This window comes from Panthera pardus, unplaced genomic scaffold (genome assembly GCF_024362965.1).
Source record: "Panthera pardus isolate Hobbes unplaced genomic scaffold, ASM2436296v1 HiC_scaffold_13, whole genome shotgun sequence".
In the NCBI taxonomy this organism is placed as follows: domain Eukaryota; kingdom Metazoa; phylum Chordata; class Mammalia; order Carnivora; family Felidae; genus Panthera; species Panthera pardus.
The window spans coordinates 35537593-35552205 of NW_026526688.1; the positions used below are offsets into that span (position 1 = coordinate 35537593).

Sequence of the window (14613 nt, forward strand, 5' to 3'; positions counted from 1 at the left end):
AAAATGTCAGCCTGGGTCTCCCAGCCTTGTGATACAGATGTCCTCTTGCCTGCTGCACCTTGAATCGTTGGAGTTCTCTTGCTTAATTTTTCAAGGTAAGAAAGCAGGAAGTTCAGATGTTTTATATTGCTTACATTGGCATTTACAAATTTGAAAATAAGTTGACCTTTTCTTCACAAATCGGGAGGAGAACAGAGCCCAGACCAGAGTAGAATATTCTCTTGGTGATCTGAGGCATGCTGTTCCCACCCATCTTGAAGAAGCTTTTTTCTGAAAAAGTAGTAGCCTATTTCCTGAGGTCTGTCAGGCTGCAGAGAATTGAAATTGACAACTAACTGTTCAGCAAAAGCTGCGATTTTTATCCTGTAGAATTAACTTATTAGTACATGTGCAGCTTGGCACCTCTTTGGACTGAGGGTCAGAACCAAAAGGGCGGCTTTGTCCCTCAAAGCTGAGATTCCTTTTTCTTCTTCTTTAGAGGGCGACTACGTCATCTCTTACGTGGACCCTGACCCTATCTCCCTGAGAGGGGAACAGCACCGGCGCCTGGGCACACAATCATACTCAGTTCCTGGCTCAATGGCTGGCAAAGGGACCAGGGCTGGGTCCTTCTGATTCACTCCTGGAGTGGTTTTCCTGCTCCCAGAATGAATCCATCCATTCATCCAAGACTGGAATTCTCAGTGGGGGAAGAGACCAGAGTGACGTAGAGCCATCATGGGAGGCTGATGCCCAAGGTCGAGTTCACCAAGCACATGGGGTATGCCAAGCCATCATTGAATAAGGCCTAGGGGCACTCAGCCCCTGGTCCCCAGAGGGTAACCATTGTTCTGGGCTAGGCCAGGCTTTCAAAATGTCACAGTGAGAAATGTCCAATATTGATGCCCTTTGCACACTGTGGATTTTGCATCAAGAGTAAGAGGTCTTTGTTCCCCGCTTCCTCTGTGCATGCAGCCCGCCCACCCCGTTTGTTTTGTGGGTACCTGCTGCCTTCCTGTTCATCTACCCATGCATTCACCCACTGACCACCCACGTGTCTTTAAGCCAGGCTGTCCAGTGGTGTGCCCTGCGAGGAAGGAGGCATTTTATGTTCATATGTCAGATCACTGATTCACCATTTGGGCTTAAGTCAGGTGCTTCCCTCTCCTCTCCTTCTGCTGGTCTCCTCTCTCTTCTTATGTGTATGTGTCTTTATTATTGTATGGAGGGAGAATTCAACAGAATTAAGAAGAATCTGGCTTATTTACCTGGCTTCGCTGTCATCAGGGGTTATAGCCTTCCCTGGAACCACATGCCTTGATGCTTTTTGGGTTCAAGGTCAAGGAAAAAAGTAGTCCTGGAGGAAATCTTCCTATACTAGGGATCCAGAGGTTTGACTCAGAATGAAGGAAATTAGAGTCAGTGCAGATATAGAGGGCTGAGTTCAGGTTCTGGTTCCCTCCTTCACAGTGTGGCCTGGTCAGGCATTTAACCTTCCTCGGTCTTGTTTTCTCCACCTCTGACATGGAATGGATAATCCAAGCTGACGCTGCCACCCAAGCCTGTTGTGAAAAAAATGGAGACTATGCAAATATGATTGTTTTCTGACTCTTCTGGGCTCTTCTACCTCTGTCTGCCCCTTAAATATTGGTATTCCTTGGGACCTGTCCCCCCCATGTTCTCACCCTATATGCCCTCCCCATCATCTTCAGGATAAAGGCCTGACTCTGGGCCGTAACTTATAAGGCCTTTCTGGATCTGGCTGTCCACATTACTCCTGTGTCTCAGCTTTCCCCGGCCTCTCGTGCCTCTGCCCCTCTATATGCATTGTTCCTCTGCTGCAATGCCCTTTGCTCCCACCCCTCGCCGCCTCATCCACCAGGCCAAGGTGCACTCATTCTTCCAGAATAACGGCAGGCTTTGCCTCTTCTGAGGGTCTCCCCTGAACAGCCCCCCACACCCCACTAAACTGAGCCGGGTCCCCTTGCTCTGACCCTCATTAGCATCTGGACTTGAATCGTTGGTTTACTTGTCAGTGACCCCCTAGTCTGCAAGTTACTGAGAAAGGGACTGTGGCTTGGTCATCACTATATCCCTAGTAGTATTCCCAGCAATCAGTGCATGTTTACTGAATGTATGAATGAGCACTTTTTTTTCCATTATCTGGCTTGCCTCAGCTCAGGAAAAGTTTTCAGATAAAAATGTGCAGAACCTATAAGCCACTTCCTCAAATGAAGAGCCTCTAAGCGTGCTGTTGTTAAATCAAAGAGGGAAGAAGTGGCCTCAGCGCCTCCCTGAGGCTGTCTCTGATTGTTCTCTCCTCTCTCCTCTCCACCCCCTCCCCAAACTATCCTCTTCCGAACTTGCATAGAACTCCTGTAGCACTTCCACATCCTTCCAGGGACCAAAAACGTGTTCCTCTCCCACACAGACTCCATGGCGGCAGGATCTACAAGTTCTTCACGTTTGTGTATGCGCACTGTTTGCACATAGTAAGTACCTAGTCAGTAATTGTTAAATGAAGTTAATGGACTACAAAGGAAAGAAGGTAAACTGCTGGGTTAGTCTGAACCATCCATTCTGTTTCAAACATGTTCTCAGTGGAATCTCTTTTCCCTCTAGTATTACTCTTGCTATCATGCATTCGTATAGTGCTTTCACCTTTTCAAGTTACCTTCCCATCCATTATCTGATTTCGTCCCCACATCTACCCTTGGCAGTATGTAGTTCGGGTCTTATTATCTCCCTTTGACAAGTTATTAGAATTCACTCACGGAGTACCTGGGAGAGCTAGAACTAAAATCTGAGTATTCTCTGTGCTTGAAAAGTGGAAGACCATTCCCAAGCTGATTGGGTCCCAAAGGACGCTATTTTACTTTGCTGGTCTGTATGAACACTACCAGGTTGGTAGTGAATTACAGGAAGTTGTCAGTTTTCACATGTAAAGTGAAGAGGAAGTCCTGTGTCCTGCAGACCTCCAGGTGTTCTGGACCATGTCAGCTTTGTGGTACTCTGAGGCCTCCCCGCCTTGGGTGGCCCTCCCACTCACTTCGGACAGGCCAGACTCCCCCCAGGCTTTTTCTTCTATACAGAGCATGGTCATGCCCAGAAGGCAGGGACCCCCTGGAAGAGCCTGTGAGACCCTGTATTTGACGTTGCTTTGGGCACAAATGTAAAACATCTCACTCTTGTTCCAGCTGTTTGTAATGAGAGGGGAAGGGGCTCTTTCCAGATTTGGGAGTAGTTGGAAAGAGGCAAGTATGTTGAATCCCACAGCTTCTTCATCAAGGATGTTTTCTTCTGTGTTACACTCTTGACGTACATGTGTTGAAGTGGCTTTGGAGTTGGCAGTTAAGCTGTTGCTTCCCCAAACCCACTATTTTGGTAGTTAGTCCATTAAACAGGACCCAGTATAACATGTTGCACACAGATAATGCTCAATAAAATTTTTGTTGATTTAATGCTCATTGAACATTTATAATGTACTAGGGCCTGTGCTGATACTTAATACTGGTGGACAGTCAGAAGGCTGTAAGAATCGATACTTATCTTCAGCCAGTGTCTGGAAAGTGCCCGGGATTCATAGGAATGACAGCCAATAAATGTTGGTGTGGCATCGTCAAGAAAGATTTCAGAGGATGTGATTTGTTACAGTGGGGGGCGAGGGGTCCACATTAGAAGAATAGTGTGGAAAAGGTGTGTGGAGACGGAATGCATCAAGAGTATTTGGGGTGGATGGTCAGGAGACCAGCTTGGGTTTAGCAAGTAGTGATTTGGGTAGAGGCTTCGTTGATGGCGGTTGGGGCCCCACTGTCAGTACTCTGAGTGCCATGCTGAGGGACTGACATTGAGCTTAAGCTTTTGAAATTTGAAGGTTTTGAGCAAGGAAGTGGCATGGGGAAATCAGTGAGTTAATCAGATTAATTTGGCAACAGTCTGTACTTCAGGCCAGAGGAAGAATGGAGCCAGGGGGCTAACTTGGACAGTGGCTTCCAAAACTTTTTGACCACAACTTGCAGTTAGAAATACCTTTGAGGGGCTCCTGGGTGGCTCAGTCAGTTAAGCGTCAACTCTTGCTCAGGTCTTGATCTCAAGGTCGTGAATTCAAGCCCCATGTTAGGCTCTGCGCTGGGCATGAAGCCTAAAAAAAAAAAAAAAAAGGAGAAGAAAGGAAAGAAAAAAACCTTCATTATTGCAGCACACAAAAACATTTATACTTCAAATAAAAGTTTCACATGGTATATGTGTGATGCATTCCTATATTTTCTATTATGTTCTATTTCATTTTTAAAGAATGATGCATTTCAATTGATCCCATGTCTAATTTGGACCCGGTGTGTTGTGGGCAAACACACTGGAATAACGTATAGCAGTTTACATGATTGATGAGTGATCCCATTTAGAAACACACTGATCTAGGTGTTTATTACAAATATTCAGGCTATAAGCTAATAGCTATGACTCCGTGTTGTTGGTTTACTTAGTTGTTTTTCGTGGGTTATAATAAGAAATACGGAAGGGGCAACTATGAAGAGCACCAGCAATGTACTTTATAAGAACTTAATCCATAGATGTGAAAAACGTCATCACTTTATAGAAAAGAAAACCCAAATGGACAAAAGCCTATACCAAGATGTTGGTTTCTTAGTAATCAGGGAAAAGCAGATTAAAGTAACAATGAGATGCCATTTCACAGCCATCTGGCTGGCAAAAATTTTAAAGTCTGGCAATGCCAAGTATCTAAGGATGAGAATCAGGGGGAGCTCCCATCCACTGGCATCGGGTGCAGGGTGGCGTAGAGCGTGGAGGTAAAAATTGACACAATACAATCACTTTGGAGATTTCTACAGTCACCCAGAGAAACCTGAGCTCTCCTGCAGCAGGTGAGTGCAGGGGAGTATTAGTTGCTTCATTGTTCATAGATGTCCAGCCTATGTGTGCTGTCTTTACATAATGAAACACGTAGTCAAAATGAATGAAGTGCAGCTATATCTATCAACACGGACAAATCTCAGAAATAGAATGCTGGTCATAAAAAGTTAGTTTCAAAGTAATACATTCAATATTGTGCTATTTTTATAAAGTTCAGACCTATAAAACCATACTGTATTGTGCTCACGGATTTAAACAAATGTAGTGAAAGGGTGAGAATAATACATACTAAATTCAGGGTCGTGGTGACCGCTAAGGTCATGAGGAGAGACAAGGAAATGGAATCAGACTGTAACACTCAGGGAGCATCAACAGTATCTGAGCTGTTACGTTGCTTAAAGAATAAGATTTGAGGGGCGCCTGGGTGGCGCAGTCGGTTAAGCGTCCGACTTCAGCCAGGTCACGATCTCGCGGTCCGTGAGTTCAAGCCCCGCGTCAGGCTCTGGGCTGATGGCTCGGAGCCTGGAGCCTGTTTCCGATTCTGTGTCTCCCTCTCTCTCTGCCCCTCCCCCGTTCATGCTCTGTCTCTCTCTGTCCCAAAAATAAATAAAAAATGTTGAAAAAGAAAAAAAAAAAAAAAAGAATAAGATTTGAAGCAAGTGTGGCTCAGTATTGTAAATGCGGTAACAGTAGGTGAATACAGGAGTATTTATTATGTATTCTAACTTTCTGAGTGTTGGCAATATTTTATAATACTCTCTGTTAACTTTTGTCATGCCTAGCCTGACTGCCATCACGACTAGAGCTGACCTCACCGCTCATAGCAAGGGAATTATTGCCTCCTACGGCCGGTAGGTGAGGATGTCCCAAGACAGTGGGCCTAGGAGCGAGTTTCCGAGTTTCCATCTCAGCCCTCCTCCTCCTCCTCCTCCTCCTCCTCCTCCTCCTCCTCCTCCTCTTCCTCCTCTTCCTCCTCCTCCTCTTCCTCCTCCTCTTCCTCCTCTTCCTCCTCCTCTTCCTCCTCTTCCTCCTCCTCTTCCTCCGTTCTGCTTCCAAACCTTCAGCAGATAAGAGAAAAGGTAGACTGAAAGCTCTTTGTACAATCCTTCGTTGGTAAGAGACAGAAGTGAACATGAGATTAGAGCTCGTGCCTCAGAAGCTAAACAACTGGCCTGGCACTTCGCAGTCTGTGGGCATCTGAGCCACCGTGGCCCCATCAGCATGGAAAGCAGGCCCCTGAGGCTTGTCTCCGGCTTGTGGATTAACCAGGAGAAGACTTTCACCTCGCAATGCCTTCTGTTTCCCTTTTATAACATGGAGAACCCATTTTCTAAAGAGCTACAAAATAAACAAACAACCTCCCTCCCTGAATTGCCTTCTTTCCTCCCTTTTCTTGACCTTTAGATGCTCCATCAGCCTCCAGACTTCAGTCACAGATCCTTTTACTACTTGGGAGGAAGTCCCCATTCATTGTTGGCAAATGGATTCACTTGGGGGGCCTGGCAGTGGCTGATTGCCCCCCAAACAGAAAAGAATTGTTTCAGGTTTCCTAACCATACTTACCTCTGTGTAACTGAGTGTGAGCCACTCCCTCAGGCCTCAGTTTGATCTTCATCATCAAAATATCACCACCACTGCCTTTACTGCCAGTATTTACAGGCTGCTGACCTACGACAGGATCTGTTTTGAGCACTAAACTCATTTGGCCTTCACGGCGACCCCACATGATAGCTATGTTATTGTCCCAGTCTATAGACAGGGAAACTGAGAGACAGAAAGGTTAGGTAACTTGTCCGAAGCCTCACAGCTGGCGGCTGGCAGAGCAAGGACTTAAAGCCAAGCAGTGTGGCTCCAGAGCACGCCCCCCTATCCAGCGCACTGTCTCTTGTGAGGAGTACAGGAGTGGACCGCTTTAGATGAGCGGATGTTTCTGAAGTACCCAGCCCAAACCAGCAATAGTAGATGCTCCATAAATGGTCACTTTAATTGGATGATTTCTGTGATCTCACGTTCTGTGAGATCACACTGACCATTCTGTGATTCATTCTGTCTAAACTTCTCAGAGGTCAGCGTGGGGAACAGTGGAGAAGAAGGGATCACAGCTGAGCTGGGGGACTGTTCTAGTCCAAGTGACAAGTCAGCCAAGTCACAGAGTCATGCCTTTTATTTTTAAACACACACATACCTCCTCGGACTGGTGGCGAATAGGGTAGTGTGTGTTGCTCTGGTTTTAGATGTGGCTAATTTCGAGGAAGGACTGCGGTGGGGGGTGAGAGGGGGCGCTGTGGTCAGAGGTGCTGGAAATGGGTATTTTGCAGCTCAGTTCATTTCCCCTTGTGATGGGGTCTCTCACGTCCTTGCTCAGGCTGAACTTCGTGTGGCCGGTTGGCATCATGGCCAGCTGGCCCTGCAGAGGGGATGACACCCAGCAAGCAGCTGTTCTGCCGGAGCCGGCTGCCTCTCCAGAAGCCCTGTCCGGCACCCAGCTCTCTGTTCTCTCTCCCAGTGTCAAGGTGGTGATAGCCTTGGTGGGGCCTCAGACCAGGGAAGGCAGTGACCCAAGGACAGGGTAACAGAAGGGCCGGGACGGGGGAGGGGCTTGTCCTTCCAGCCTTCAGAAGCTGCTGCCTCTCGCCCACCTTCCTGCTCTTGCCGAGACAGTGACTCAGGCCCAGACCACTCCCCGGGGAGCCAGGATTTCAGCCACTATCAGCTGCCGCCTACTCTTTGCTCAGCCCTCCCTCCGTTCTCACCTCCCTCACCTCCTCCCTGCCCCCAAAACTGTGATCCATCAGAAAGTGTGGGGTGGCATAGACTGAATCATTTCAGGGTTCTTGCCACCCCCAAGCCAGGCCGAGGCTTATTCACATTCAGCAGAAATGAATTCCAGAGGCCAAGGTGAAGACCAGGGAAGAATGTGTAGGTTTCAGCTTCTTTCCACTCATCTTTGTAATGGAAGCAGAGGACTCTCCAAAGAAGGCGGGGCTAAGGGATCTGCTGGGGTGACCAGGGGATCCCCACCCAACTGCCATCTGGGCCTGCCTCTTGTCTCAGCCTCTGCAGCAGAGGGGGTGGGGAAGCAAAAGATTGAGAAACCTAGCAAATTGAAAATGCAAAAGAGCTGTTTTTGTAAATAGACATTACACAAGAGCAGGAGCTTTTTTGGAAAGGTTTTACTGAGACAGACAGAATTAGCCAACTGGCATCGTGCTGCTAATAGAGATATTTACTGTTTGAAAAAGTGTATTTGTAGCTTTGGAGAACATCCTGTTGACTTTTCTTTATTGTGAAAGTAAATCTTTCCCCCTTTCCCTCTGTATACATAGAACTTTTTTTCTGTTTTGAGGTGGGGCATGTTGGAGGTTGGAGGAGAGTACGCTTGAGAGAACTGCTCTCTGCATTTTGTTGCTCAGACCAAAATATCCCTGCTCCTGCCCTCCGGTGCTCATATTTACGGAATGGCAAGTAGAACCAAGTAAGGAATCCTACTCCAGAGGCTGGGAGCTCAGAGCCCTCTTGATTTCTTCCAGGGCAGAGACATCCTGTGGGGAGCAGGCCCTGTCTTCTCTCCGGACCTCTGCTTACCCACCCCATGCCAAGGGGAGAGCCTAAGGAAAGCTGTGAGGAGGAGGGGAACTGAGGTCCCGAGGCCCAGTGAGCCTTCCCGGGTCCTGGAGGACTGTCAGCCTCGATCCACCACCCCAGTTGGGCCGAGGAGCCACTGCGATGCTGTTGCTCTTGCCACACGCCTTCCAGAGCAGCTGTCTGTCCCGAAGAAGTCCCTAGAGCCACAGGGGGAGATCAGGGAGGCAGTGGCAAGAAGAGGCAGAAGAGCTGCTTGAAGGGTGGCTGTTTTGCTCTTTCTACTCGCTTTCCCGTCGCCACCTTTGACTGCTTCAGTGGTGGTGGGGCACCTGCCCCAGTTTTCTGGCCCTTCCTCCGACAGAGGGGAGCATATCGACCATTTGGCAGCCTTGGAATAAGCCCAGGAGACTCTTCTCCCTTCATATTTCCTCTTAAGCTCTTTGAAATGTTGGTTTTCCCTAAACCCACACTCTGATAACATCACCTGGCTTTACTGTGGACGCCAAAGGCCACCTCCGTTTCCTCGGTCTCCATGAGTACACTTTCCCCTTTCTAGCTTTTGTTTGAGTTGGATAAGGACTGGGAGACCCAAAGACAGTGATATTACCTTTATTTGTTCTTTCTAAAGCCTTATCTGAGAGTAACTTTTTTCAGGAAACTTAAATTAGAGTATGGTATTATATAGGGCCCTTGGGGCCATGTACTTGTTTATTTGTTGAATCATTTATCCAGTGTTTACTGTGTGCGCAAAACTAGACCATGAGCTCCATGAGATCATAGAATGAGTTCGTCTTGTTCATCCTGATATTGCTAGAACCTAGCAGAGTTCTAGGCATAAAGGAGGCCCTCGATAAATATTTACCGAACATCCATTCAACGAAAGGTTGAAAATAACACTGTACCTTGTACGGTACTTACGGGAGTTGCAAAGAACCGTAACATTCAGTCCCTGCACTTGAGGGGCTTATGTGGCATAATCAGAAAGCAAGATGCATACACAGCAAAGCTAGTTAACCTGACCCTTTACCAAGCAGAGTTTTCTTCAGTAAGGAAGCAGTGGCTCGGTCTTAGGAAATACATTCACACAGTTCATCACAGTACTGGGTCAAAGAGAGCAAACTGGTCATCTAAATGTATGCTGAAAAAGGCACTGTGATATAATTTAAAAATCCAATCTTTGTGTCTTTTAGGAAACTAGGAACAAAAAGATATTTCCTTGCTATTAGAAGACTTTCTGAATGGAACCAGTAGCCTTCTTCCTATTTAATAGTGAAAGATCAGATTCGAACCATTCTTACTAAAGTCAGAAACATTTTTCTCCAATTTCTGGCCAATGCTATAACACACAAGACAAGAAGTGGGTATGAAACATTGAGAAAGAAAAGGGAAATTTTATCATTATTTTCAAGTGATATGACTTGGCTATTTAGAAAATCTAATTCTGGGGGTTTTTTCCTACCTGAGTTTCTCAGGCTGTATAGCTTAAGTATATAGGTGTGATGAATGGTTTCAGGGTAAATATTTAATACCCAATGGCTTTCCTGTGTACCAGGACAATAAAATGAGAAAGAGAATTCCATTTGCAGTACAACCAAAAATTAAAAATCTCGTGGAATGTACCTAAGACCTGTGTAGGGCTAAAAATTTCACATGTAAGTGTTACTTTGGGATCTTGGTATTAAACAAAATAAAAGTAGAGGACCTATATGGAAAAACTCTTAAGACTAAAAGACCTAATAAAAAGACTTGAATAAATGGAAAGAAATGTTATGGCCCTGAATGAGCAAATGTAGTATTTGTAAAAATGTAAGATCTTCAGAAGTTAATCTATAAATATAATGCATTTTCAGTAATAAGTATCTTGATTTTGGAGGGGGGTGCACCACCTATGATTTTGAGGTTCATCTTAAAAAGTAACACAGGGGAGGGGCGCCTGGATGGCTCTGTCGGTTGAGCTTCTGACTTCGGCTCAGGTCACGATCTCATGGTTTGTAAGTTTGAGCCCCGCGTCGGGCTCTGTGACAGCTCAGAGCCTGGAGCCTGCTTCGGATTCTGTGTCCCACTCTCTCTGCCCCCTCCCCCACTTGTGTTCTGTTTCTGTCTCTCAAAAATAAATAAATAAATGTAAAAAAAAGTTAAAAAAAAAAAAAGTAACACAGGGGCACCTGGGTGGCTCAGGAGGTTGAGCATCCAACTCTTGATTTTGGCTTAGGTCATGATCTTGCAGTTTATGAGATTGAACCCCATGTCGGGCTCTGCACAGAGCCCTCTTGGGATTCTGTGTCTCCCTCTCTCTCCACCCCTCCCCCCCAAATAAATAAACTTATAAATAAATATTAAGACAAATTAAAATAGCCAGTAAATTACCTGAAAATGAAATGTAATGAGAAGAGATCTGTTTGTCTAGAAATTAAGAGCTGTTATAACCCTAAATAATTAAATCTGTGTTACTGGCCAAAGAGTAGACAGGTCTGTGGTATGGAATAGAAGTATTTAACCCTAATAAAATGATTTTTCAAAGATAGTTTATTTTTTAGATTATGTTAAAATAACTAAACAACTGACTGGCCAACATTCAAACTCTAAATGGAGTGATGATTTAAATATAAAAAATAAACCACTAAAATTCATATGAAAATGCAAGGGACACAGAGTAGCCAAAACAGTCTTGACCAAGTTGGAAAGCTCAATACTTCTCAATCTTGAAACTTACAACAAAAGTCCAATAATTAGGACATTGTGGTACTAGCATAGACACGTAGATCAATGGCATAGAATTAAGAGTCCAGAAATAAACCTTTACATTTATGGTCAGTTGATTTTTTTTTTACAAAGATGCCAGGACAGTTCAATGGGGAAGGGATAGTCCTTTCGACGGCGTCAGGACAGCTGGATATCCACATGCGAAAGAATAAATTAGGACCCTTACTTCACACCATATACAAAAATTAACTCAAAATTGATCAAAGACCCAAATGTAAAAGCTAAAACTATGAAATCATAAAAGGAAAACATAGGGATAAGTCTTCATGACCTTGAATTTGGCAGAGAATTCTTAGATGTAATACCAAAAGCACAAACAACAAAAAAATGGATTAGACTTCTTCAAAACCTAAAATGTTTGTGCTTCAAAGCATACCATTAAAAGAGTGAAAAAAAAACCCTCAAAAGTGAGAGAAAATATTTGCAAATCATATATCAGATTAGGCACTTGTACCCTAAATAAAGAACTCTTACAGCTCAACAATAAAAGAAGATGGGGCGCCTGGGTGGATTAGTCAGTTAAGTGTCCGACTTCGGCCCAGGTCAGGATCTAATGGTTCATGGGTTCAAGCCCCACATCAGGCTCTCTGCTGACAGCTCAGAGCCTGGAGCCTGCTTCAGATTCTTCCTCTCTCTCTCTGCCCCTCTCCCGCTCATGGTCTGTCTCTCAAAAATAAGCAAACATTAAAAAAATAATAATAATAAATTTTTAAAAAGACAACCCATTTTTAAAATAGGCAAAGGGTTTGAATAGATGTTTCTCCAAAGAAGACCTACAAATGACTGCTAAGCATATGAAAAGATGTTCAACATCATTAGTCATTACAGAAATGCCAATCACACCACAGTGAAATAGCCCCCAGAGTGGCTAAGATAAAAAAGACAATGACAAGTGTTGGTGAGGATGTGGAGGAATTGGAAACTCCATACACTACTGTGGAAATGTAAAATGCGCAGCCACTTTGGAAAAGTCTGGCAGCTCCTCAGAAGGGTAAACGGGTAAACGTGGACTTACCATATGGCCCAGCAGTTTCACTCCGAGGTATATACCCAAGAACAATGAAAACATATGTCCACACAAAAATATGTACACAAATGTTCATAGGAGCAGCATTCATAATGGCCAAAAAGTAGAAACAACCCAAGTGACCACCGCTCAGTGAACGGATAAATGGATAAGTGGATGTGTGGCTAAATGTCGTGTATCCCTGCAATGGACTATTATTCTGTGATAAAAGAGGGATGAAGGACTGATACATGCCCAAACATGGATCATCCTGGAAAACATTTTGCTGATTGAAAGAAGCCAACACAAAAAGCTACTTATTGTATAATTCCATTGATATGAAATGTCCAGAATAGGCAAATCCGTAGAGATAGTACATTACTGGTTTGCCTGTGGGCTGGAAGGAGAGGAGAAAACGGGGCATGATGCTAATAGATACAGGGTTTCTTTAGGGGTGATGAAAATGTCTTTGAAATTAGATCATGGTGATTGTTGCACAACTCTCTGAATATACCAAAAACAGCCAAATTGTACACTTGATGAACGTTATGGTGTGTGGATTATACCTCAATAAAGCTCTTATTTAAAAATTAATAAACCAGCTTCGAAGCAAAGATGACAGATTGAATACGTACATGTAATTTATCTCCCTCACAAATCCCACAAAAACACAATAAAGTGATTTTTTTTTTTTTTAAGGCATAGATCTACAAATTCAGGGAGGATAGAGACATCAACAACATTTGGGAATTGGAATGCAGTTGCATGCAGTAACTGACTTAGTTCCAGGAAAGCCAGATCCCAAACTGGCATTTAGGAAAACCACAAGCCATCATGACTTACATCACAGAATCCTCAAAGGGTCAGTAATCGGTGGCACTGGGTACTTCCAGAAGTGGGGTGAAGCCGAGCGCTCGGATCAGAAGAACTGGTTGAAAGCTGTTTCTGAGTAAGTTTAGAGCCCTGCCATCTCCTCTCCAACTTCGGTGTCCCTGGGAGACTGTCCCTGCCTCACCCTAGCAAAAGAATGAAGGGGCCCCACCCCTTGGAGAGTATGAGACAGGGAGTTCCTATACTAGGCACACAAAGGTGGATTTACTATGTAAAAACTATTTAATAAAATTTAAGCTTCAGGGCCCCTTGCTGGCATGGACCTTGTCCAAGACCCAGAAGGAACCTTAGCTGTGTGTTCACATGATCCTCTGTTTTTGCAAACATCAACAATGTGTTTATACTGCATTCAGTTAAGAAAACGTCTGCCTTCACTTCCTCCTTTTGCTACTTGATACTACCCCTCATGTCAGGCAGCTTTGGAGTAGCCTAGGCCTTTTGGGATGCGACTGGAGGGTTGAATTGGAAATATGCTGTTTTAGCTGCAGTTTGTAGACATTTTTTGAAAACTTTGATAAAACCGTGAGAAATTTCAGGTTCCTGAATTGGAAATATACAGAGGGCACCTCTTTTGGTGATCTTTAAATGTATTTAAAAACTAAGGGAAAGGGGTGCCTGGCTGGTTCAGTCAGTAGAACATGCGACTTGATCTCGGGGTTATGAATTCAAATCCCACATTGGATGTAGAGCTTAATTAAAAAAAAAAAAAGTTGTAGGTCTTTCACAGTGTTATATAGATCCATTGTATCTCAATAAAGCTGGGGAAAAATTTTTAAAGAAGAAAAAAACTAAGGGAAAAGTTGGGTAAAAAATAACACAAAACAAAAGTGACACAGGTGAGCAGTTAAATCAAGAGATATTCTGAAATCAAAGTGCAACAAAACATTTTCAAATTGTACTCAAACCTAGTCATTCATTAAGAGAATGAGATCAGGGGTTTGCCTGGGTGGCTCAGTCGGTTAAGCATCCGACTTCAGCTCAGGTCATGATCTCGCAGTCCGTGAATTCAAGCGCCGCATCAGGTTCTGTGCTAACAGCTCAGAGCCTGGAGCCTGCTTCGGATTCTGTGTCTCCCTCTCTCTCTGCCCCTCCCCTGCTTGCACTCTCTCTCTCTCTTTCTCAAAAATAAATAAACGTTTAAAAAAATTTTTTTAAGAATATTTCTTAAAAAAGAATGAGATCAGTTTTAAAGAGGAGCGATGGTTTGATAATCTAGTTAATAAAGAGGCGCAAATCATTAGAACACATTGATAAAACAATTTAAAGTTCTTAACACGAAAGATAACGAAGATGACAAAACTCATGATGGGCCCTCCGCCAGCGACATCAGGAACAGAGAAGCTGGTTACCCCCATTAATTCAGAGAGTGGTTAAGAGTAGTCATTATACAAGAAACCTTGAAATGTGTCCTGAAATCTTACAGTTTATTTATGAAGGAAACGAGATTTTCCTAAGTTTTACAGCAAAATTTTTATTATATTTATATATTACTGGTAAGCTGGAAAAAAAAGCTTTTC

At 44.2% G+C, this 14613-nt stretch overlaps 1 protein-coding gene and 1 long non-coding RNA gene across 3 annotated transcripts in view; one reads left to right on the forward strand and one right to left on the reverse strand.

The window, feature by feature from the left end:
* Positions 1-14613, forward strand: part of BIN3 (bridging integrator 3) — a 42548-nt gene that overhangs the window by 1535 nt on the left and 26400 nt on the right. The gene's annotated exons all lie outside the window — the stretch shown is intronic.
* On the reverse strand, positions 1417-13288 carry LOC109277344 (uncharacterized). Of its 2 annotated transcripts, XR_008421595.1 has the most exons (3): positions 13049-13288; positions 4009-4120; positions 1417-1541 (listed from the first exon to the last, which is right to left on the reverse strand). It is a non-coding gene; the product is annotated as an uncharacterized LOC109277344 (long non-coding RNA). The 2 variants fall into 2 exon arrangements; XR_002085115.2 differs by lacking the exon at positions 1417-1541 and having other exon boundaries at positions 3411-4120.